Here is a 25,125-nt window from a genome sequence, read left to right as displayed (position 1 = left end):
ATATTCTGTAAAAATCCAATTTCTTTTTTGTATTTAAACCAAGCAATGGAAAATGATTGTGAGTAAACAAACATGTTCGATAATTTAATAATTTAAACAAGTTCATTATAACTGTGCTAATACGAGATAAAATTCTTCTGAATGCAGTTTGAGAAAAAAAATAGATGGTTTATTTGTTTTTTATTTCCTTCGTGCAAAAATAATCCATGAACTGCAGTGCTGCTATGCTGCTGAACTAATGTAGCATTTTAAATCATTTAACATGCCATAATTAAATCCTCCTTCCATTTCGTGTTATTTGTCCAGCTATACCATTAAACCTCAATATTTAATTTGAAATAATGAAAAAATTTCAGTTTAAAAGTCAGTTTAAAAATTAAAATTAAAAAACAGTCTACTTTTTCCCTACATTTTCCATTTTCTCTTCTTCCATAGTGGATGATTCTTGGCAGTGTTGGGATTGAAGTGTTGGTGAAGAACGTGTACGTGTGTACATGCATCCATATAAATAATAATAATACTTTAAAAAATGAGGGGACTAAAAAGAAATCAGAATAGAACAAAGTACTTTCCTGAGTGTTAATAAGGTCTGTTTAAACGTTTTTCTGTGATTATTTTCTCCTAAATTTAAATGGTAAATGGCCTGTATTTGTATAGCGCTTTTTACTAGTCCCCCCTAGGGACCCCAAAGCACTTTACACACCCAGTCATCCACACACTGGTGGATGCAAGCTACAGTTGTAGCCACAGCTGCCCTGGGGCAGACTGACAGAAGCGAGGCTGCCATATCGCGCCATCGGCCCTTCTGGCCAACACCAGTAGGCGGTAGGTGAAGTGTCTTGCCCAAGGACACAACGACCGAGACTGTCCGAGCTGGGGCTCGAACCGGCAACCTTCCGATTACAAGGCGAAACTCACAACCCTTGAGCCACGATCATTTACTACATGAGTGTACACAGTACCCATTTACTACATGAGTGTACAAAGAAAACATACTGATACCCTTATATCACATTGCTGCCCTGAGACAACAAACCAATTTCTGGTGAGGAGAGGTCAGGGTGACAAATTTGTTGATTGATATATCAACAGGGGCCCGAGCTCTCAAACAGAAGTGTAAAATATTTTATTCTCAAAAAAAGAAAAAAAAATCATGCTATTGAGGGTTTAAGGGCACATTAGAGAGAAGGACAAAGTGAATCCTGTCGTGAACTTCCTCAAGAGGTGCAATAAAATAGCATTAATTTCTGAATGTTACAGCTTGTTAGGACTATTTAAATCAATATATGCAATATTCTCAGTCACACACTTTCCTCTTCAGACACTTTCAATCAAACACAACAATACAAACATTGTAACGTGCCAAGAATAAATATCCAGTTCACTTAGTTCAATTTGACCTGCTGTGGCATGTCAGTATTTAATGTCAAAATGCAACAGCATGAAAGGTTGTTAGTTTAAAGAAAGAATTCAAAAATATTACACTGAACAGATTCCTAAGAAGGGAGTTTGTTTTGATGAGGGATTTTTTTTCTGTTGTCCCACTGTCATCAATGCCTCACTATCTTATTTATTATTATTTTTTATGATCATTTATCAGCAGTGTTGGTCAAGTTACTTGAAAAAAGTAATCAGTAACTAATTACTGATTACTTCCCCAAAAAGTAATCCTGTTACTTTACTGATTACTTATTTTCAAAAGTAATTAATTACTTAGTTACTTAGTTACTTTTTAAAAATATGATTTACAACCAGAATAGGTGATAAAGCGATAGATCTTTCAGGCCAATTCTACTTTTTCTACATAATCCATGATACAAAATGTAATCAAATGGAAAAGTCTCTTTTTAAAACTTGTTTTATTAGTTTTAATCTTTTAACTTTATGCATCAAGCAAAAAATTTACTTATATGCAGCATTCTCTGACTGGAAGAAATTTGTTTAATATTTAAACCTATTTTCTGCACATTCCAGCACATAAAATAATTTTTTTGTGTGTGTTTACACTCACTCTTTCAAATAGATGCAAGTAAAACACAGCAGAAAATAAATAAAGTCAAAGACTAGCGGTCCTTTTGCTCTATTTTCACCTGTAAAGTAGTGATGGGATTTCTGGCTCTTTTTAGAGATCCGGCTCTTTCGGTTCGGCTCACTAAAAAGAGCCGGCTCTTTCGGCTCCGAACCGGCTCTTCAGGTTGTTTTGTTGCTTTAATTAATTTATTATTAACAACAATATAAAATTATGCACAAAAGGAATTACTAACGTAAAAAAAAGTGGTTTTATTTATTTATATGCGGTGGCCCCTAGAGACAAAACACGTACAAACTCCAAAACACATTTCTAGCATGAACTGAACTTCCAAAGCAGAGCTACCTAGATCACTTAAATTACACAATTGAAAGCATGTGTGTATTGTTTGTGTATTTATACACAAGCACTCATATATATTTGTGGCGGAGGTGTGGTCCCGGGCGCGGCTGCAGGGGAGGAGTGGTGCAGTGAGCTCAACGGGGCGGTGCTGGAGATGCCGGTGAGAACAGCTGATGGCGATTTGGACTGATGGGTTTTTCCTTCCCTTTTTATAGTGAGACGGGGAGGAGCGGGGGGAGAGGGAAATCAGCTGGGACCGACAGCTGTCAGACTGTGTTCAGTCATAACCCAGGGAAAACTATAAATAAATGTGGAATCTGGTGATAAAGACCTGTGTGTGTGTGTGTACCTGCGTGTAGTGCATTTCACAAGTGGTGCCGAAACCCAGTGTCCAGCCGGCGTGGGGATGTCCGACCCACAGGCTGCACCGCCCGCCCAGCCTTTGCAGTTTCTGGCGCAGGTGCTGGCAGAGATGGCGAAGATGAGCCAAGACCAAGCAGCGACCCAGCGGGCTCACCTGGCTGCGCTGCAGGAGCAGGCGGACCAGCAGACTCTGGTTCTGGAGCGGCTGGTTGGAGCCGCTGCTCCGCCGAAGCCTCCGCCGCTGTCGGTGGCGATGCCCCGGATGGGGGACGGGGACGACCCCCAGGTTTTCCTGGAGACTTTTCGTGCCACGGCGGAGGCCTGCCAGTGGCCGCAGGTGGAGTGGGCTCCGCGTTTGCTTCCTCTGCTGTCGGGGGAGGCTCAGACGGCGGCCCTGAGTCTGCCGCCGACCTCGAGGAGCAGCTTCCAGGACGTGAGCCGGGCGGTGGTGGACAGGATGGGGCTCACCGCTGAAGATCATCGCCGTCGGTTCCGGGCCTGTCGGCTGGCCGCGGCGGATCGGCCGTTTGCTTGGGCCCGGAAGCTGCACGACGCAGCGGTGCGCTGGCTGCAGCCAGGATCGTCAGAGGGCGAGACGCTGCTGGTGGACAAGGTGGTGCTGGAGCAGTTCGTGGAGTGGCTGCCTGCGGAGACGGCGAGATGGGTCAGATGCCACCGTCCCGCGAGTCTGGAGGTAGCGGTAACGTTGGCGGAGGACCACCTTGCCGCTAGAGCGGGGGAGCCCGGGGACAGCGGCCGGAGGCCGAGCAAACAAGCCCCAGTCCCGGCACCGAGGCGCCGGGTGCCTGCGACAGGGCAGGCAGAGCGGGCGCTGGCGCTGAGCCCCACTAATCCTTTTGCTGCGTTTGTGCCTTCCCAGGGATCAGACATGAGCAGTGCCGCCCCTGAGCCACGGAGAACAGCACAGACGCCGGGGCAGGAGTGCTGGAAGTGCAGGCAACCGGGACACCTGAGGAGGGACTGTCCTCTGATGGAAGTGGGGCAGGTGTTCCGCGTTGCCGGTGCCCCAGCACCCTCTCCTGGTCCAGGAGGGACATACAGTATTCCGGTAAGGACTCGAGGGGGTATACGCCATGCTTTGGTGGACACGGGCTGCACGCAGACCCTCGTGCACCAAGGCTTGGTTCGCCCCGGGGCATTGCTGGAGGCAGAATGGGTGGAGGTGAAGTGTGTTCATGGTGATGTTCACAGGTATCCCATAGTGCCGCTGTTATTAAAGTATAAGGGCAAAACGCATAGAGTAACGGCTGCGGTTAGCCCACGCCTGTCACATCCCCTAATTTTGGGCACGAATTGGCCGGGGTTTCATCATCTGTTGGGACAGTATGCGGGGATGCGATCACGACCGTTAGTAGCATGTAGTGTCTGTGCGGCGCTCAGCGGTGACGCGGGGTCGTCCGACACTGACTCCGGGGAGGGGGAGCCGGCGGGTCCTTCATGGGAAGCCCCGCCAGCTCCGGAAGTTCCCCCCACGGGTGATTTCCCACTGGAGCAGTCTCGTGATGACACCCTACGCTCAGCCTTTGACCAGGTGATTGAGATTGATGGTCACGTGGTGCGCCCTGAAGCCGTGCGGACCTACCCGCGCTTCATTTTATCAAAAGATAGGTTATATCGAGTGAGTCGTGACACTCGCACGGAGGAGACACACACCCAGTTGTTGGTGCCGCAGGGCCGCCGGGAAACGATTTTCCAGGCGGCTCATTATAACCCCATGGCAGGGCATATGTGATACGAAAAAACTCTGGAGCGAATAACGGCCCGATTTTATTGGCCGGGCATCCGAGCGGATGTGCGCCGCTGGTGCGCGTCCTGCCCGGACTGCCAACTTGTTAATCAGCTGGCCATACCAAAAGCGCCTTTGCGCCCGCTTCCACTCATAGAGGTCCCGTTTGAGCGCATTGGCATGGACCTCATCGGGCCGTTTCATCGGAGTGCACGCGGCTACCGCTTTGTATTAGTCCTGGTGGATTATGCAACGCGGTACCCGGAAGCAGTCCCGCTGCGCAACATCTCTGCAAAGAGTGTGGCGCAGGCACTGTTTCAGGTCATCTCCCGAGTCGGAATCCCGAAAGAGATACTGACTGACCAGGGCACGTCGTTTATGTCTCGTACACTGCGGGAACTGTACGAATTATTGGGCATTAAATCTATTCGGACCAGCGTCTACCACCCTCAGACGGATGGGCTGGTGGAGCGGCTGAATAAGACTTTAAAGTCCATGATTCGTAAGTTCATTAACGAGGATGAACGCAATTGGGATCGCTGGCTAGACCCTCTGTTATTTGCAGTGCGGGAGGTGCCCCAGGCCTCCACGGGATTTTCTCCCTTTGAACTGCTGTTCGGCAGGAAGCCGTGTGGGGTGCTCGACCTGATTAAAGAAAGCTGGGAGGACGGTCTGAGCCCCGCCAAGAATGAGATTCAGTACGTGTTGGACCTGAGAGCGAAACTCCACACTTTGGGGAGGTTGTCACGGGAGAATTTGCTCCAGGCTCAGCAGCGTCAGCAACGCCTGTATGACAGAGGGGCTAGACTCAGGCAATTTTCACCGGGAGAAAAAGTGCTTGTATTACTCCCTTCTTCCAGCTCAAAGTTGCTCGCCAAGTGGCAAGGACCCTTTGTGGTCACACGGCGAGTCGGGGACGTTGACTATGAGGTCGCTCGGTCGGACAGGGGAGGGGCCACGCAGATTTATCACCTCAATCTCCTTAAAGAGTGGAGAGAGGTTGAAACCGCTTCTCTGGTAAGCCTGGTTAAGGAGAGAGATGAGTTGGGGCCGGAGGTGCCAAATTCCATCATCCCCGCCTCCCTCCCTTGTGCTGACCATCTCACACAGGGCCAGAGAGCGGACGTTGTCGCGTTACAACAGCGTTTTGCTGATGTGTTCTCCCCCCTGCCCGGCCGAACGTCTCTCATTGAGCATCATTTTGTAACGCAGCCTGGCGTGACGGTGCGTTCACGGCCCTACGGGCTTCCTGAGCATAAACGGCAAATCGTTCAGAGGGAATTGGCTGAAATGCTGAAAATGGGAGTGATAGAAGAGTCGCACAGCGCCTGGTGTAGCCCCATCGTTCTTGTGGTGAAGAAGGATGGGTCTATACGGTTCTGTGTCGACTATCGCAAGGTGAATGAAGTGTCACGTTTTGATGCTTATCCCATGCCCAGGGTCGACGAGCTCCTGGATCGGCTGGGCACGGCCCGTTTTTTCACGACACTGGATTTAACCAAGGGCTACTGGCAGATTCCCTTGTCTGCCGAGTCCAAGGAGAAAACAGCCTTCTCCACTCCGTACGGGTTGTACCAATTCGTTACGCTTCCGTTCGGCTTGTTCGGAGCCCCTGCCACCTTTCAGCGCCTCATGGACCGGGTGCTGCGTCCGCACGCTGCATTTGCTGTTGCCTACCTGGATGACGTGATCATCCACAGCGACACCTGGGCGGAGCATGTGCAGCGGGTGGCCGCGGTCCTGGAGTCCCTGAGGAGGGCGGGGCTCACGGCCAACCCGAAGAAGTGTGCGGTTGGACGGAGGGAGGTACAGTATCTGGGGTACCACTTGGGGGGCGGGCAGGTGCGTCCACAGGTGGAGAAGACGGCGGCTATCGCATCCTGCCCGCGCCCCAAGACTAAAAAGGAGGTGAGACGGTTTCTGGGGCTGGCAGGTTACTATCGCCGTTTTGTGCCAGGGTTTGCGCAGCTGACCAGCCCCTTGACCGATCTCACCCGAAAGGGTGCTCCAGATCTGGTTCACTGGACGGGGCCGTGCCAGGCGGCGTTTGTGCAGGTGAAAAAGTCTCTCTGTGGGGAGCCGCTGCTTCACACTCCTAACTTTTCCCTCCCTTTTGTTCTGCAGACTGACGCCTCGAACAGAGGGCTGGGGGGCGTTTTGTCCCAGCAGGTAAGGGGGGCCGACTGTCCCGTTCTTTACATCAGCCGGAAGCTGGCAGAGCGTGAAAGACGGTACAGCACTGTGGAGAAGGAGTGCTTGGCTATCCGGTGGGCGGTCGACTCCCTTCGCTATTACCTCCTGGGGCGCTCATTCACCCTCTGCTCGGACCACGCCCCGCTGCAGTGGCTCCACCGCATGAAGGATGCCAACGCCCGGATCACCCGGTGGTATCTGGCTTTACAGCCCTTTAAGTTCAAGGTGGTCCATAGGCCGGGGGCGCAGATGGCGGTGGCTGATTTCCTCTCTCGCTCGCGGGGGGGGGGAGTAGGTTCGGCCGGACAGCTCCCCGGCCTCAGTCAGGCGGTGGGGGTGTGTGGCGGAGGTGTGGTCCCGGGCGCGGCTGCAGGGGAGGAGTGGTGCAGTGAGCTCAACGGGGCGGTGCTGGAGATGCCGGTGAGAACAGCTGATGGCGATTTGGACTGATGGGTTTTTCCTTCCCTTTTTATAGTGAGACGGAGAGGAGCGGGGGGAGAGGGAAATTAGCTGGGACCGACAGCTGTCAGACTGTGTTCAGTCATAACCCAGGGAAAACTATAAATAAATGTGGAATCTGGTGATAAAGACCTGTGTGTGTGTGTGTACCTGTGTGTAGTGCATTTCACAATATTCAAATAATTTAAAAAAAAGTTCATTTACCTGTTACTACCACACACCAAATCCGGTCGTTGGTACTTGCTGGCTTGTGTAGCCACAAGATAACAAAAGCTCAGCACTGCGCCCTAGCATCCTGGCGCACTTCTGTTGTCTTTTGTACGTGTTTTGAGTTTTTATGTGCTTCTGAGTTTTTATGTGCTTCTGAGTTTTTACGTGCTTCGGAGTTTGTACGTGTTTTGGAGTTTTTACGTGTTTTTACGTGTTTTGGAGTTTGTACATGCTTCAGAGTTCGTACGTGATTTGAAGTTTGTATGTGCTTTGTCTCTAGGGGCCACCGTAAATATACTTTTATTTATTCACTCCACATAAAATGTAATAAATAAATCATATAATACAAAAATCAACTATTCACATTTCAACTTTTAACTATTTAAATTTTCAGCTTTTTCCTTTTACAAATTTAAAGTGAAAACAACACAAAACACTGCAAACCACAACACAATTAAATACAAATTATAATATGAAAACAAAAAGAACATGCATATTCTCTGTCATATGGGCCCGCATGAATAAACTTTCTGAATCCTTTATCATCTGCAACCGAAAATAGTTGTGGATGATTACTATACCTTTCTAATGTGACGTTGTTGTCCCTGGCTCTCTTTCTCTCTCTCTCCCTCTGGCTCTGTTCCTGTGCTACTGAGTGTAACTACCGCCCCTCCCCCCTCTGCCCAGTGTAAAGCACAAGGCTCGCGTGCAGAGTGAAGCGGAAAAAAAGTGCGAGAGAGAAGGTGAGAGAAAGAAAAAAAAAAAAACCCACGTGACGGCTCGCGATAAGGAACCGGCTCGCGTCGTTCACGTCAAAGAGCCGGCTCTAAGAGTCATTTCGTTCGCGAACGACCCATCACTACTGTAAAGCAGGAGTAGGGTAGGCGGAGGTTTACCCTGATGCAGGTGTGCCGCAGCGGTCAGTGGAAGAATCCGCGAGTTTCTCTGTGCTTGCTTGGAAGTTTAGGGGTTTTTTTTCGCTGTAAAAAGTTTTCCTCCCACGCACAACGGACGCTAATGTTTTTGTCACTTTTTATGGAATCAAACTTAAAGTAAGGTCAGTACTTCCACGCTTTAAACGCTGCACGCTCATACTCTCTCCCGCACTCGATATATTATCCATTGTTTATCTGCACACGGCTGTTGTCACGAACGTCGCACTTGCTTACGTCACTGTCATGAGACATTCTCGCAAAAAAATCACGGTTTTAGTAACGCAGTAACGCAGCGTTCCTACGGGAAAGTAAAGGTAATCTAATTACTGTTTTTGCAATAGTAATCCCTTACTTTACTCGTTACTTGAAAAAAGTAATCGGATTACAGTAACGCGTTACAAGTAACGCGTTACTGCCCATCTCTGTTTATCAGTTTTTAAAATATCTATAAATGTCCATGCAGGGAAGAAGGCATCCTGTTCCGTTTACTGAGATCCCTACCCTAGGAGCTATTTTCATTAAGGAGTGTGGCTGCTTCTCTCTATTGGCAAGCCAACAATCCATGGGCATAATATTTCTTCTGAGATGCTTATAGAAAGGGTTTCTAACTGCAGGATGTGAGACAACAACCCCGGTGCATAGCTACATTTAGTTTCACAACTCCACATGCTTGTTATAAGTTTTACAAAATCAAATGCATTAAGTTAAATCTCCCCATTACCGATTTTAGCTTGATCTTGGATTGTATATTTCATTTCATTTCACACATAAAACAAGTAATCTCTCTGTGTTTGTACATTGGTATTATTGACACACTCTTAGTATTCACTGTTCTTATTGACTTTAAAGGGGACATGAAACACTACACATAAAGGCTAATTCACATCATTGAGCCCTGCTCTCAAAAACTGACACAGATGTAACTATGTCTGTGAAGCTGGATTTAAGAAGTAAGTGCTTAAAGTTAAAGTTTTAAAAACATGTTTAGTGCCATCTTCTGTCAGTACAAAACGTGACATCATGTGTTTGGTTGGTTTGTTTGTGGCTAGTAGACTAATATTCAGTGACCAAGAATCTGGAAAGAGTTAAAAGTAGCCAGTTAGTCGTGAGTATGAAATATACAGTAATGATTAAAGAGGACTCATGGATCAGAACATCAAAATGTTAAAGAGCATAACTGCTAGCGTAATACCATCTCTTTTGCTAAAATGTTGGAGAAATCTGAGGATAGCCAAGGCATCAGAACACACTCTAAAGATGTCACAATCTGGCTGAGAGCAGACTGTGTGGAGTGAGGAGGTGGACCCAAGAGCAGACACGTGAAGAGGCAAAACAAAACTTGAGCGTGACAAAAACGAGCCATTTATTAAGGCTGGCAAAATAAATGCAAACAAAAGGCAAGGGCAAAACTAAACAATAATCTAAACTGGGTGAACTAAGATTAAAACATGAAAAAAAATTGAACATGGAGACCTGGCATGGATACATAAGAAAAACATGGAAATATGACGTGAACATAGCAGACGACCAGATGAGGAATGAATGAAAACACACAGACTAAATACACACAGGGAAACAGCTGACACAAATGAACATAATGATGTCACAAGGGAAGGGTAAAGCTAAATACACTGAACATAGAAACACAAGACCTTTTCAAATTAAAGAGGTCAATTTCCAAAATAAAACAGGAAACATAATGAGACGCAGGCATGACAACACGAACTTGACAACATAAGACACGAAGACATGAAACACAAGAGGGGCGAGGGAGACTTAAACACAGGGGTTGAAGACACAAGGGGAATCTCATAAACACTGAACTATAACGGCAACCTAGGCATAATAGAAATGAACTTAGACAACCTAAAGAACTTAAACATAAGCCATAAACATGAAAATATATTAAAACTCAAAACGCTGGGCCAAAAGACCCAGGATCGTGACAAAACACCTCCCTGGTCTGTCAAAGTTCCCAGTAATTCATCTCTGAGGCCATTTTTATAAATCTATTCATATAAAGTGTTTAAAGTTTGGTTAGTTTTCTGATCATTCATTCCATCTTTTAAAAATCAAAATATATACTTTTTTGTGCATTTCAGAACCAGGATATTCAACTAAAGTCATATATACAGAAAAAAAGGTAAGCAGAATATCCACAGATTTTGTGCTTAATATTCAACTCAGAGCAATGCATGTTAGTAGAACTCCCTGATTAGTTTTGTGCCAATTAAATTATCAACTACTTTACAAATAACTACAGAATAACTACACATAGCATATTCCAAAGGTAGCAATACAGCAAGCACATCGGCCCATTTTACAGTTATAGAAATATTCATTTTCAGCTCAGCTGTTAACTAGAAAATGTCACAGTTTTCTCTCAATTATGGTCAAGAAATAGGTTCAGTTTTGCAGTACAATGCAACATACCAAGACCATTTAAAAATATATATTCATTTAGCTTTGCTCATCTCCAGCTTCCTCAACACAAATAGATGAAAAGCAGCAGGTGGTGACCAGGAAAAATGGACGGAAACAAATTTTGCCTTGTCACAACAAGCCTCAGTCACACAGCGTTGACAAAGATCCAATGACAAATCCATAGTCATGACATTTTCTTAACACAAAGAGTCTGCCAGAAACACTCTGCATTCACAGACAGAAACGCACATGTACAAATTCCAGACGAAATTCTAAATAGATCCAAAAACTAAATAAAATCCCCACTTATTACTCTGTCTAAAAGCTGAGAGGCTACATAGTGACTGGTACACACACATAGAAGCACAGACATACTCTTATAACTTCACACACACTCATGATTGCACACACACAAAGTGGATGACAGATTGGCCTGGAGCCGTCATGGGAGAATGGGCTGTCATTTGAAGAGGTGAACGAAAGGACTAGAAGACAGGGATGGTGGGATAAAGACAATTTTAACTTAAAGGTAGAAAGAAATAGCTAAGAAATAAAATAGTAATCAAATAGGAAACAACATAGGATTATCCTAAACAACGTCAAAAGTAGAATATTGAAATATAAATAATGTAAATAATAACTGCACACAGCTGGATAGTGTAGTGTTACCACTACTCGCCTTTGGAACTTTGGTTGGGGTTCAACTCCCTGGAACAAGAAGGCATAAGTGGACAAGGGATGAGAACGTCAGCCTGATGGAATGCAACCAGGCAAGTAATCCTAGCAGAAAGGGTTAAGGGGTTACAGAAACCTAACCTATGGAATTTTGAACACCCAACATCTAGACTAACAGCAAAACAACTAGTAGCTCAGTGTTTCAACATCGAGAAGAAGCAACTGCTATCACAACTATAGATCGATGAGATACAATACAAATGCTATGACAAGGGGAAACCAGGATGTCAGGTCAGGGTTGAGATATCACCCACACCCTCTGAGATCGGGTACCAAGAACCAATAACAACTGGTGCTGAGTGAGAGAATTGTTGACCTAAGAGAATCATGGCTAAGCGAAATGGAAACCTGGACCCTACATGGCTGAAAACCAAGGCAATTTGAAGTACCCTCGGAAGGTGAATGCAGCATTATGGACAATCTCCACTGCGACTTTGACCTAAAAAACAACCAGCTGATCTACACCATGCCATCAGTGATCACTGAGATACTTGGATACAAAATGAACAGCCACAAGGAGCAGTTTCCTGGATGGATAAGGAGAATAGAGGCCAAGATCAAGGCAACATGGAGGGAAGTTAGCTAACTTTTAGAGCTACAGAAAAGTATGATGAAGAAAGGGATGCCAAAAAGTACAACAAGTCATCCATACCTGACACATTAGAAAATGCTAAGCAAAGACTCAGAGCCTTGGCCAGCCGCTTGAAGAGGTATACCATAGAGATAGAAGCCACTGAATACTGTATTCTCAGTGGCCCCACCGAGAATGCAACCTAGAACAACAATGCACATTGGCTAAAGAACCTAAGTGCACTCCATGAGGGTCTGGCAGCACAAATAAACCAGCTGCTAATTGATGAGACACGTCCAGAATGGCTAACCGAAGGCTGGATAGTCCTGCTCTCAAAGGATCCCAGAAGGGACCTGTCCCATCTAACTACCAGCCAATAACCTGGCTCAGCACAACATGGAAGCTCCTATCAGGCATCATAGTGGCTTAGATGAACAGGCACATTGCTCAGTAAATGAGCGGGGAACAGAATATTTATTTTTTTGTTCACATTAAGTCACATATGGTAAACAGAGTGAACTTCAGGCCTTCAAATCAAAAAGTGCAAGCAAAGTTTTGAATGTCCCGTTTCTCTTCATACTTCTTTCCTTTCCTAATACAGTTAACACAACTGTTAAATGTATTAGGAAATACTTTAGCAAAATTTCAATCAGCTAAAGAGTAATTTGAGGCCAACCATTCAAGAAACAAATCACATCATGTGCAATTGGAAGCTTAATTCCAAGTAACATTAGAGTGAAACTTTTATACAACATAAAACAAAAATGGTCCTCTTTAAAACAAGAGCCCACTAACCCATTAACATATTTTTTTACATTCTTTTGTAACATTACATTTCTTTTTCCTCAGTGAGAGAAATGCCCATGTGATCTGGGTTTGAACGTGGTTAGTGTCATTTTCATGCACATATGAAGGTGTGCGTTGGTGAGCCTGGAACGGTGCTTGTTTTTTATATTGTTCATAACACAGAATGCTGCCTCACAGCACCCATTGTTTTACAGCTTACTGATAAAATGGTGTTCTGGGTTTATGTATTACGGGGAATTTCTTTGTGGCTCTGATTATTGGTCCGGACAGAACCAACACTTGGTCCGGATCCACAGAGAGGTAACAAAGATAGGAACGGTAGTCAGAACCGAGGGGACTGCACAACCAGAAGGCAATATTACAGACACTGAGAGGCTAGTGAAGAGGTCACTAGGAAAGCCGTAACCACCAAATACCTGCAGAAAGTAAGGGAAGTCCTGAGGACCCCAATGAATGGGAAGGAACAGCAAATATACTGTGCAGAACCCTCAAGCTTCTAGGTCCTCTGCCAGAGGACCTAGAAGCTGGAAGGACAGAAACCAAAATTGTATTCCAGTCCCTCACACACTCAGAAAATGTAATGTGTTACCAATGAATTTAAGCTGGAAATGTGCCCTAATGCATCATCTCAGCCATGGAGACAGTTTCAGGTAATTAAATAAGCTGGAACTGAACTGTGTGTTTAACACTTAATGTTGACTTAGGAAAAATAACACTGTGGGTCCTCATGCCATCAATGCCAAAGTTAACAGAACTTTTATTAAGATGTGGCTCTAAATCTCAATTTAGGCTCTTCACATTGCATGAGGCTCTGTTTAACACATTATTCTACTTAGGTTGCTGTTGGTCAAAGTTGTGCTGAAATTATTAATAAAGATAAAGCATAGTTTGGGGCTAAGCAAGCTCTAATACATAAAAGGGGGGGAAACAATTTCTTTGAGAGAGCAGTGTGCATGCAGAGTCTTATTTGCAGTGTCAATAACAGTTTTGTTACAAAAAATGGTAATAATGGACCATTTCAAAGTATTTATTTCAGGTCATTGTGTCATGGGTAAGGTTAAAGTGAAAGTAATAAAGAAACCAAGCTTTATTTGAATCTAACTGAGAATAATGCATGCCTTTACAGCATCTCTCACAAGCATGAAGTGTGCAGTATCATGGAATGCGCATCTCTTGAACTTGAAAGCGGTTACACATTGACAATTTTCACTGTCTTCTGTGGTAGTAAAAGTAACAATTATCAGAGATTGAATTGGTGTCATACCTCTAAGAGAGCGTTAAGTTGCTTTTCATCAGTGTGACTGATATGACATTTAGCCATGAAAGTGGATGCCAATTTTAAAGATTACAAACGGGAAACTTCAAACTGACATTAAGAGGCTCTGATGTGACACCAGCTATGGGAATTTATTTGTTTCATATCTGTTGGCTTGCTTGTGTGTATACAGCTGTTTCTCTCTTTTTATTACATGTGCAGGTAGTGTGCACAGCATCTAATCTATTGCGTGTCTAGAGCTTAAATCTAGAATGACCTTTCATTTGTAAAAGCTGGGGCTCTTGTGGATTTTTATACTTCAAATGATGGGTTGCACACAAAGCCTTGAGCAACTTGAGTCCCCAGTTAACTCCATTTACCCACACAGTGAGTAAATACTCTGAGATTTTATGCAGTTTTACTCACTTCTTGTATGTGTATCAATGAGTTTCTAAGACATCTTGGAGAGTCAAAATGACAAATCTTGCTTTTCTATGCAAATGCTGTGCAAAAACCTACAACAAATACAGAAAGACAAAACATACAAATCCACAAAGACAAAGATAAAATAAATTGCAGTGTTAGATTAAAAGGGAAAGGGAGGACATCAAAGAGAAGATAAAAGAGATGGACCTATCTGACTGAGTGTATCTAATCCCTCTGTTTCGGTTATGTAGAATGATTGCTCATAGGTCAAATAAAATATCTCCTTTTCTGACTTGTTTTGTGCATCTGTATACGCCTTTCAACATCAACCCTATTTGAACCTAAATGGAGAGGGAAAAATAGCACATAAAAGATGAAAAAGGCAACAGTTATATAATCTATGGATCATTTATAGCATGGTAGTCATGGGTTAAAGTCAGTGGGAACAATTGGGAATAACGTTTTTGGTGCAGGTGTTAATAAGCTATAGTTGCTTACATCAGTATATAACTAGCACTACAGAAGAGCAGCGAGTATAAAGGGAGTAACATTGTAACATGTCAGGTCATTTCAAATGCAATATTTCTAACAGATCACCAAATGTTAGTCAACACACAAACTGCTTCGGTGCAATTTGTCACACAATGTGCCTGCTAGCTAAAAGCACAGTGGCTGTTATTTCCCAGGAATAGAAAAGACTAAGATAACTTCAAAGATGTAAGAAAGACAAACCAGAAGAAAAAAGATTATTTTTAAAACTTTAAGTATGTAAAGTTTAAATATGTTAAATGTATTCACTTTAGAGTTTTTTGAACAGGTATTGAAGATATTTGATGTATTGCTAAAGTATATTTTTCTGTGTACAGTACTTATTTTTGTACTGGAGAAAGTGTGCATTAAAATACTAGGCAGTTTAATGCAGGTTCCGCTGGTTTGTTTACAGTACTGTGGTAAGGTTGGACAGGTGTCGAGCAGGCTGTGGTGTTCCACAGCATTCCATCATTTCGCTAGTTTTATATTGCTTTATATTGCTATAGCTGAAAATAAGCTGTGATAGCTTATACGACATCTTATTTCTTATTGAATTCAGTTGTGGAAATCCACAAAAGCAACACAGGTCAACTGATCACAGCCTGCACACAGAAAATCCACTGAAGCACACAATAGAAATTATGTGACTTATTTCTACATGATTTTTCCCGACTCTACACCACTGCAACCATTTAAACCCCTGATTAGACATGGTTTTCTATTTAGGCAAAGAGTAACATTTGTGTTCCAAATGACATAATGTATGTTCAAGCTCTACATTCATTAGAATTAAAATTTAAGTTGAAAGAAAGATATAAATATTCCCATAATATTCCATAACTTGCCACTCAGTCGACCCAAACAACTAAAAACAAATAAGCCTAAAGTCTCTCTAGGGAAGAAGTATATAAGTGTCAGTGTTCATTTCTAGCATAAATAATCAAAAGTGTGGGCACTGGTGGTCAAACCCAAGGGTCAGCCGAGGAATTATTTGATCAAGAAGACCTATTTCTACGGCTGACAAGCCTGAAGCTACTCAACCAGCTGAAGCCTTGATGCAGCACATAGTTGTATTGATGCGGTATCACTGCAGAGATAATGCTGGGAACAAGTGTGCAGGGAGGTGAAGGGAAGAGCAAAAGATCCAGTGACTGTAAGGTTAAAAAATGTGACATGGCTGCCGAGAAGGAAAGATTGTCTGAGTAATAATTGGAGTGAGGGGGAAAACGAGAGGCGGAGACTGACCATGGGCAGACAAGATCAAACTGGAATACAAAACATATAGGGCAAAAGACAGCAGTGTATCTAAATAAGTGTTCCTTCCGGCCAGTAGTTTGTTGAAATCATTGTTAACTCCTTAGCCTTGGCTGTCTTTGTGTCCCATTTTATCTTCTGCCACTCATCCCCTCTTCCTCTCCTTTCTTGTCAGGCTCACATGTTTCCTTTTGCCCTCATTTTTCCCCAGCATGCCGTCCTCTCATCTTCTCTCCTTTTTGAAGGTTTCAGGATGACATTGGTGCAGTTTATTCATTGGTGGCATCCTTCAGTGAACTCTATATATGACCTGACAGCCATTTGAATACACACGAGCCCATGTGATTCAGATGCACATTAACATACAAGGGCAGACAGACACACACACGCGCACACAGCCAGAAGGAATGAATAAAATGAATGGCAAGTGACATACAGGGGTAGGAGAGGGGCTGTCCCACATATCAGAAGACCTTATGAACAGGCCAGAGTAACCCCTCCTTTAGCATTGTTTCTCTTCATCTAGCAGCCATCACTGATATTGAGCTTCTCTACACATGTGTGGCTCATGATTAAAAGGTAGCATCTAACTGTGTTTAGATGCATATATTAGTTTATCATGCTGTGATGGCAATCAGACTAGTAAATGGAGACACAGATTAAAATCTAGACTGAGCAATCTCGGAGGACAGTCAAAATCATCTCTCACGGAAAAATACACACATAGTGACTTTTGTCTTTACTATTCATCAGTGGTAAATCACAGTGCTGATTTTGTTTTGCTTTATTTATATGTGCATAATACTGCAAGGACAAATCAAACTAAAATCAAAGGTCACAATTATTGTCAGTGTAGACCACAGATTTGATTTTAATGATAGATTTTGCATCATAAATAATTTCACTTGTTTCTTGATATGACACGTTTTTATGCAATAGACAGGCTTCCTCTGGGAATCGGTGCTTGATTATGGGACAAACAGAAGACACAAGGGGTAAACTTGAGTTCAATTGACAGTAATCCACCTTCAAGGAAAGGCAATGTTCATCAATCATTTGCAGACATTTGTAGCAAAAATATAAAGCTAATTAGGAAAAAGCATTTTGATTGGCAAAATGATTGATCTGACTTTACTGTTAATTTTTTTGAAACACATAATAACAGAAGGAAGCAGAGAAGGCGATGCATTAAGAGACAGGAGACAGGCTTTGTAGCAAAAGTGAAATTAGTCAAGCCTGTATCTTAATGCTAAATCATTTATTGATTTTTTTTTTTCCAGGCTTACGTTAGGCCGTCTGGTTCCTGTCTAGTGCCTGTACTTGCATCTTTTCATCTCTTTCACCAGCAGCATGGTAATACTTTTGGTTGGCTTGTAAGAGTGCTTCATTACAATCATGCAGCAGAACCGTAATTTGGACAAGCAGCCTTTGCATGACTTGAAATACTGAGGGAACAATTGCAACCCTGTAGAGAATAAAGTGGTTTCAACTCATTCGTATCATATGGTTTGATGCCTGCAATACTTTCAATTATTTTGTCTGCTGAAAATGCAAAGATTATCAAATGGATAAAGTGTGCTGTGTGCTGTTCACTTCCATCAATCAGTTATTGATATGAAAATGTCTGACAGCCTTTTGACAGTGACTCATAAACATGAATGCATTGTGGCATTGTGACTCTATTCCCTTGTGTGCTGTATTAATAACACACACACCGCACACACAAACACGAGCTGGCATTCTGACTCCGTCCCTGGGCACAGCACATAAATCTTTCCTAATAACAGTGGTGGCATTTCAGCAACAATAGGGATTACACACAACCTCTATCGAATGCCGCACCAGCCAGAACACACACCGACCCTCCCATCACATATATACACATGCTCTCGCTTTCTCTCTCACACACTTTAGAGACACAATAAGGTGCGAGTTCTTTAAGTTCCTCAAGAGAAAGGGAGAAGAGAAAAAAAGCTAAAAGGAAAACAGAGCAAGCGAGGCAAGGGAAATAAAAAACACTTGCCCTGAATTTTTCTTGTTTCCACTTGTAAGAGTGTTTTGAAATGGTGCAGCTTCATATTAGAAAGAGGTGACATGATCACAAGGATTTACATAAATCATAGCAAAAATATCCAGAGGATTTAAACCACTTTATTTAAAGGTTAAAGAATATATTGAGCAAATCCTTGTTGTTGCTTAAAATACTTCATGGCACATAAAAGAGACAGTCTGGTCCTAAACTATGAATGATGGCACCAGGATAAGAGGGATGCTTTTGCATGCTTTTGCAGTTGTTGTTGTTGCTAGGGGTTTTTTATACACTCTATCTATGCTCAATAATCTCTACAAAGTTCCAGACTTGTTTAAAACCTCCAGAATTGCATCACTACTTAAATTTATTGCCATGTTGGATCGACATAGATTTTCTTAAAAATAAGAAGTTATTAGAACTTCCAACATGTTCCAAAGAGTAATGGGATTATTAATCCTAAAATGCCTCAGCACAAATGCATAATTGACAAGGGGTCCTTCTCCAGAAAAAAAAAAATAGATGAATAAAAGCGGTTGAAGTTTTAGGCTGTATTGCACGTTTTCTGCTACAAAGTTGAAATTAGAGTTCCAAGAAGAAACTCTAACCACACACAAAGGCATGTTTGTGGGCTTCTAACTGTTCCTTAAGGTCCTCAGACAGCTGGGTGCTCTTGATTTAACAGCCCATGGGAAACTTTTACTCACAAACAGTTGTGCTTGTGGGTAACAGCACTCCAGTGAACACACAGGAGCAGACGGAAGTTCATCTTGAATATGAGCTGCCGGTAATTCAGCTGAAGTAGCACTTTAACATCAGATGATGTCCATAGATTGAGCAAGAAGCCAGTTTCAGTTCAGTTTAGAAAAGGCCATCTCTGCGTATAATGAAAAAATGTAAACTACTTTTCTGTAACACGCCATCTATCGCCCCTCAAATCTGAACACTCTACAAGTCCCTCACATGACTAAAGGAAACAGAAAACACTGAACGCCCTGTGGTCATTTGTAAATATTATAAGTGCTAAGAAATGACAGCACAAACATATAGATTAAATTGCTTTTATCAGTTATTTACTATTTTATTTGATATTGTGCGCTTTGTTTTGATTTGTGCTTTGGTTGGCTGTTTGCTGTTCTGTGAAAGAAGCACACAGTGGTTTGGCATGTTTATGGGTTTAACCTTTTTCGGGTTCAATTTCTGCATAATTAGAATTTTTAAATGTTAACTTTTAGTTGCAGCTTTTTTGTCATCTTGACAAGTCCCTTCAGTGTGCTGCAGTGTCTCTAAAACAGATTTAAAAATTCGAGCCAGCACTATGTGTTTGATTAAAAAGGGCTTGAAGCATGCATTAAAATTAAGGTAAGATTTAAAAGAGAGAAAAAACTAAGTTTTCAATTGAGAATAAATAAATATAAATTTAAATAAGCATATGTAATCTGCTTATAGTTTTTTGAATGATTTTAGGCTGTACAATGGGAGGGCTTAAGGACTATTCTGTGGCTGACTTTAAGGAGCTTATCCCACCTCTGGTCAACAAGTTTTATTTGTCTCTTGCATTTTTGCTGTCAATTAACTTCTGGCTGAATAAACACCTGCTTGGTCTACAGTATCATCCATCTCTCTCCTCAGCCTCCTGCTTTAATCCAGTTCCTACTGGTCATTCTAACACCTTGTTCTGCTTTGACAACCCACACTAAAACTAATGAAGAATGGTGAATGAGGTTTCTGAAGCGTCACAGTGAACAATGAAAACTTGTCAGGTAATTTGTGAGACTAGTCACACGATTCATCACTGTCAGCCTATCTCAATCTCCATCTGGTGTGGCTAGGATATAAATACAAACCACTCAGCTGAAGCAGGAATAGTAACTTCCCTTTTATCCAGTGTATTGATTTCTATGTTGCAGTACAAACTGCTGATGGCACATTTTAGATTAGATAATTAAAACACAAAGCATGCTGTGGTGCTATTAAAAAAAAGCTCAAACCACTGACATTAATTAACGGTTTTGAATCTGACTCGGCATTATTTCAAGCACTTTAAGAATTCAGCGTTATATCAAATATCACGAGAAGTCACAAAGCCTGCACATAATTAAGTATGTGTGTCTGCACTGTCGGTAATTCTAATATCTTGACAGGAAAGAACCGTTGCTTCTTTCCTGGTTAAGAACTTTGGCCAGAAGTGAGATCAAACAGCAATTAAAGTGTAATGTGTTTATTAGCTTTTTATCTACTGTCCCTATTTGCAGTAACACTAATGATTTGTCTTTCAGACGGCAATTTAGATAACTGCATACTATGCTCTGGTGGATAGTTGGCACAGTAAAGTAATAATTATAGCGTCTACTAATTTCAGTGTCACTGCATTAAATTTATAGAAAACAAACAGGTGTCTAAATCATAAACCACACATCCCACAGCCAAGCCAGATCGTTTTTTCAACAACTGTTCCTAATTTTTCCATCGCTGTGGGATGATTAGACGCTTCAACAATCAAACCTGTGAGAATGAGAGTTGCTGTGAAATGTATGAGCACTGATAAGAGATGTTGGTTATGCATAAAAGTGCCGCTGCTTTCCAGAAAAATGAAAGCAAATCCAGACTGTCTCTAAATTGTTATATTTTATTGATAAAGGCAGCAAGCACTTAGAAATGCTTTGATATGTAGCAACTGGTGGCCTGACAATGCCAGATTTTCAGACTGGTGCTTGTGTAACTCTCACAAAACAACTGTGCAATCCTACTTATCAACGTTTCAGTCTGTGTGCAGATCGGACAAGCAACACTGGGTGTCGGGGTGCACAAGTCAGTGAACTCCTAGTGTCACTTCCAAGCCTGGCTGTATTAGCAGGATTGTGTAAGGAAGTGAATCTGGAGTAAGATCTTTACCAAATAGAAAATGTGGATTATCAGGAATAGGAAAGTTACTCTCAGGTCCTTTCTATTCACCACAGCTGGTAGCTTCACAAGAATTTTACAAAAAATTCCCTCACTGACACAAACCCAAAATAATGTGTCTCTCTTCCAAGAATTGAACCAGCAACATATTACTTGATATACAAAGCTGCAAACTACTTTACTATAGAGCCAACAAATGGATCTCCAGATCAGTAGATGCCCAGGTTAACAACAACCATCTCCAGTGTTGTTGGCCTACAAAGCACTGTGCTACATTTGGCCAAAGACAAAGGAAGCTCAGAAGAGCAAGGTATGTTCCGAGGCAACAAGAGAGAGGAAAGGGTAGGAGTGTGGAGGTGAGAGTAGGAGCTTTAAATGTAGGGATTACTATAGTAAGCGGAGTGAGTTCAGTAATACAGTATGATTGAAAACAATAGGTAGCTATATTGGGCCTCATTTACAAATATGTTCATGCAAATGTTCTTTTCCTGCACAAAAATGTGTTTCGGACTCATTATCAATACTCATTGACTGCAATATGGATACTATGTACAGAGAGCTGATCTGTTTATACAGTGGCTTGCAAAAGTATTCGGCCTCCTTGAACATTTTGTCACATTACAGCACAAACATGAATCAATTTTATTGGAATTCCACGTGAAAGACCAATACAAAGTGGTGTACACGTGAGAAGTGGAACGAAAATCATACATGATTCCAAACATTTTTTACAAATAAATAACTGCAAAGTGGGGTGTGCGTAATTATTCAGCCCCCTGAGTCAATACTTTGTAGAACCACCTTTTTCTGCAATTACAGCTGCCAGTCTTTTAGGGTATGTCTCTACCAGCTTTGCACATCTAGAGACTGAAATCCTTGCCCATTCTTCTTTGCAAAACAGCTCCAGCTCAGTCAGATTAGATGGACAGCGTTTGTGAACAGCAGTTTTCAGATCTTGCCACAGGTTCTCGATTGGATTTAGATCTGGACTTTGACTGGGCCATTCTAACACATGGATATGTTTTGTTTTAAACCATTCCATTGTTGCCCTGGCTTTATGTTTAGGGTCGTTGTCCTGCTGGAACGTGAACCTCCGCCCCAGTCTCAAGTCTTTTGCAGACTCCAAGAGGTTTTCTTCTAAGATTGCCCTGTATTTGGCTCCATCCATCTTCCCATCAACTCTGACCAGCTTCCCTGCCCCTGCTGAAGAGAAGCACCCCCAGAGCATGATGCTGCCACCACCATATTTGACAGTGGGGATGGTGTGTTCAGAGTGATGTGCAGTGTTAGTTTTCCGCCACACATAGCGTTTTGCATTTTGGCCACAAAGTTCCATTTTGGTCTCATCTGACCAGAGCACCTTCTTCCACATGTTTGCTGTGTCCCCCACATGGCTTGTGGCAAACTGCAAACGGGACTTCTTATGGTTTTCTGTTAACAGTGGCTTTCTTCTTGCCACTCTTCCATAAAGGCCAACTTTGTGCAATGCACGAATAACAGTTGTCCAATGGACAGATTCCCCCACCTGAGCTGTAGATCTCTGCAGCTCGTCCAGAGTCACCATGGGCCTCTTGGCTGCATTTCTGATCAGCGCTCTCCTTGTTCGGCCTGTGAGTTTAGGTGGACGGCCTTGTCTTGGTAGGTTTACAGTTGTGCCATACTGCTTCCATTTCTGAATGATCGCTTGAGCAGTGCTCCGTGGGATGTTCAAGGCTTGGGAAATCTTTTTGTAGCCTAAGCCTGCTTTAAATTTCTCAATAACTTTATCCCTGACCTGTCTGGTGTGTTCTTTGGACCTCATGGTGTTGTTGCTCCCAATATTCTCTTAGACAACTTCTGAGGCCGTCACAGAGCAGCTGTATTTGTACTGACATTCGATTACACACAGGTGCACTCTATTTAGTCATTAGCACTCAACAGGCAATGTCTATGGGCAACTGACTGCACTCAGACCAAAGGGGGCTGAATAATTACGCACACCCCACTTTGCAGTTATTTATTTGTAAAAAAATGTTTGGAATCATGTATGATTTTCGTTCCACTTCTCACGTGTACACCACTTTGTATTGGTCTTTCATGTGGAAATCCAATAAAATTGATTCATGTTTGTGGCTGTAATGTGACAAAATGTGGGAAAGTTCAAGGGGGCCAATTACTTTTGCAAGCCACTGTATATACTGTTAGAAAATGTGTGCAGGAGACTAGGTGAAAGGGAAGCAAGGTCAGGAGCATTGGAGGTGGATTCAAACTGTTCTACTGTGATGTAGACAGCAAGAGAAATCGAGTAGGAATCTTGTAGGAAGACTATGTGAATGGTGTTCAAGAGGTGAAGAAGTGTCAGACAGGATCATGAGTTTGAAGTTGGAAACTGAAGGTGTGATGTTGAGTATTGTCAGCATGTATCCTACACAAGCTGGATGTCAAAAGAAAAGCAGGAGCAAGTTGGATGAAGTAGTAAAGAGTGCCGCCAGGGGAGAGAGCGTGGTGTTTAGAGCAGACTTCCATGCACATGTAGGTGTTGGGTAGTTATGGTGTTAGGGAGATAAAAGCAGAAGGACAAATGGTAGTGAATTTTTGCAAAAAAAGATGGAAACGGCTGCAGTGAGCACATACTCCAAGAAGAGGGAAGAACATCGGGGTGATGTATAAGTGGAGGAAGGTGCACCCAGGTGGACAACATCTTATGCAGAAGGTGAAATATGAAAGAGAAAGAAGACTGCAAACTGCTGTTGGGGGAGAATGTAGTTAGGCAGAATCAGATAGTAGTCTGCAGCATAGCTCTGGAAATCATGGAAGCTGTGAGTGTAACATTCAACCTGCAAGAAACAGAGATAGTGAAGGTGGATGAGTTTAAATATCTAAGGTCAGCCATCTAAAACAATCGACCGAGCACAAGAGACTTGTTGGTGAAGAAGAGTGACAGAGGTGATTTCTGACAGAAGGTTAGCAATGAATCAAAACAAAGATTTGCAAGATGAAACTGAGACTTGCTTTGATGTATGGTCTGTAGATGGTGGCACTGATAAAAAGACAGTTGGCAGAGCTGAAGTTGAAGATGTTAAGATGTTCACTGGGAGTGACCAGGATGGACAAGATTAGAATATTAAAGGGACAGCTCAGGTTGAACTGTTTGGAGATAAAGTTAGACAGGTAAGCCTGAGATGGTTTGGACATGTGCAGAAGAGGGACAGTGGATACATTGGACTAAGGATGTTGAACATGGAGCTGCCAGGCAGGAGAAGAAGATATATATATATATATATATATATATATATATATATATATATATATATATATATATATATACCATATAGAAGATGGATGGATGTAGTGAAGGTGGACATGCAGAACGTTGGTGTGACAGAGAAGGATCCAAAATTGAAGTGGAGCCAGATGACCTGATATAATGACCGAAAAAGATCTCCTTTTGGATCTTCTCAAGGGTTCAAATTTTTCCTTTAATTTGTCCCATGCCTGTGTTTCTTTAATGTACACTAAAAGTTAACCAAATAATAATCATGAGTTTTCAAAGAAATTTCGAATTAAATGAGTCAAGTGAAGGGAGACCAGATACATAAATATAATGAGGACTGAAAATAGTTTGTGCTCAGCAAGCAAGCAACTGTTAACATATATCAGAGTTCAGTTCAGTGCACATTAGTAGAGAAATTATAAAAGAGAGACACATTACTTTCCACAATATTCACACACCAAATTCCCAAATATAAATCTTTGGGAGGAGTTTGTAAGGAGAAAGATGCTGATTGTCCCTCCCCCGCCCACAAGGAGCCAATTAAGAACCGAATCCATAAATATACAGTACGAGCCAACATTGCTGTTGCCTTGACGCATGTAGACATCATTGTTTTCAGTGCATGGTGACAGGAATATCTACTTGTTATCATAATAAA

At 42.6% G+C, this 25,125-nt stretch overlaps 1 pseudogene; it reads left to right on the top strand.

The window, feature by feature from the left end:
- The first annotated feature begins 2,617 nt into the window (after nt 1-2,617).
- Nucleotides 2,618-4,487, top strand: LOC146374024 (uncharacterized; annotated as a pseudogene).
- Nucleotides 4,488-25,125: the final 20,638 nt, after the last annotated feature.

Source organism: Perissodus microlepis, chromosome 14 (assembly GCF_051167445.1).
Source record: "Perissodus microlepis isolate ML-2025 ecotype Zambia chromosome 14, ASM5116744v1, whole genome shotgun sequence".
NCBI lineage: Eukaryota > Metazoa > Chordata > Actinopteri > Cichliformes > Cichlidae > Perissodus > Perissodus microlepis.
Note: the sequence above shows the minus strand (reverse complement) of the source record. Positions and strands in the feature narration are given on the sequence as shown.